The sequence below is a fragment of the Globicephala melas genome, chromosome 9 (assembly GCF_963455315.2).
Source record: "Globicephala melas chromosome 9, mGloMel1.2, whole genome shotgun sequence".
Lineage (NCBI taxonomy): Eukaryota > Metazoa > Chordata > Mammalia > Artiodactyla > Delphinidae > Globicephala > Globicephala melas.
The window spans coordinates 34,353,170-34,354,730 of NC_083322.1; the positions used below are offsets into that span (position 1 = coordinate 34,353,170).

Consider the following 1,561-nt stretch of genomic DNA (forward strand, 5'->3'; position numbering starts at 1 on the left):
ATCCAATCATTTGATTTATGAATGGGAGATTTCACTAACAGTCTTGGGTTTTCCAGTCAATCCAGTTTTTAGCAGAGCAGTTTTTCCATGGTATAATTTTTAATGCCTTGTCTAGTTTTCTTTTTCAAATGACTAATAAGAAAGGCTTTATTTTCTCCCTACTTTTTCCTCAACAAAGTGTTCTGTGGCTTAATAATTCTCACATAGACAAACTTGCTTACAACTTTCTGCAGGGATACTTAATCACTTTATGAGCATATTTGCTGCTCAGAAGCAGTGCTGAATCTCTTATTTTTAGATCCCAAGGTTGTTACCCTGTAAGTCAGCTGGGTGAACCAAAACAAAATAAAGAACATGACATCTCTGGGTTTTTCTTTGGAACAGCCAGGTATCCTGAAATCAGATGGTTAATTACATACAAAAGCCACCATTGCTTGATTGATTTGTTCAAGAAGGATTTTAGGTATATACAAAGATACAGTGTAGCAAAATAAAAATAATATCCAACTTGTAGGAAGAATGGAAGGAAAAGAACATGAAGGAGGAAAGAAAGAAGGAACCAGGAATGAGGGCAAGACACAAGATACACGAGGTGGTATCCACTTGCAAAGGATGAACTTAAAATGTGCTCTAAGCTTGAGCCATCAAGGAGAAAACTGTATTTAATTACAAAATTGACAGTATCTATGGGGAAAAAATGAAGCATTAGTAAAGAAGTCTATCAAGTTTTGATTTGCAATCTGAGAGGAAGAGAGGGGATCCTTTTAAAAGGAATGAACAACAAGCTCCCATCGTTACAGGAGACATAGCAAGGACTTACTCTCACCGTGTCTAATGATGTCCCTCAGAGAGCAGCTGACATATCGTCTGTGTTGTAAGAGGAGCCTCAGGAGTGGGAGAGAATTAGGTGTTGAATTACGAATAATGAAAGTTAAGAGCCCCAAGTATATCATTACAGTTTGTTATTTATTGAAAAATAGAAGGTAATAAAATAAATAGTACGGCACACAATATTTCTATGTTGTGATTTGTTTTAGAGCTTAACAAGCAGGAACGGCCAGTTAAAAATCCCTGAAATTCACGTGTGGCAGACTGGAAAGAACACTGGATTGAAGTGAAAGCCTGAGTTTGAGCTCCAGCTTCCCTAACTTTTTTTTTTTTTTTTAATTCAGTCTCTGTAGAGACTCTCAAACATTGCCAAGGCTGACTATATGTCACACCCTTTCAGCGTTAGAGAAAAGTTTTCAATTAGCAATAATTGCACCTCGGATAAACCTCATTAGCTAAGATAGAGCCACTGTGCAAAGCTGAGCTTCACTAACTTCTGTCTGATTTTGCTGGGACAGGTCATGGATGTTCCTACTGAGACCCAGATTTCACACCTGTAGAAAGGAGTTAATAATACCTATTCAGAAGGTTTTTCTGAAGATTAAGCAAAATATTGCATATAAACAGCTTTTCACTACATTATCTGAAATACTCATTTCTTTATATTATCTACAAATCTTTTAACTATTTTTTCAAGTATATTGAAAATTATTCTATAACTGCTCCACATGAT

General features: G+C 36.1%; 1 non-coding gene across 1 annotated transcript; it reads right to left on the reverse strand.

Moving 5' to 3' along the window:
• Nucleotides 1-1,172: 1,172 nt before the first annotated feature.
• LOC115853940 (U4 spliceosomal RNA) lies at nt 1,173-1,309 on the reverse strand. The gene has a single exon (XR_004039787.1). It is a non-coding gene; the product is annotated as a U4 spliceosomal RNA (small nuclear RNA).
• Nucleotides 1,310-1,561: the final 252 nt, after the last annotated feature.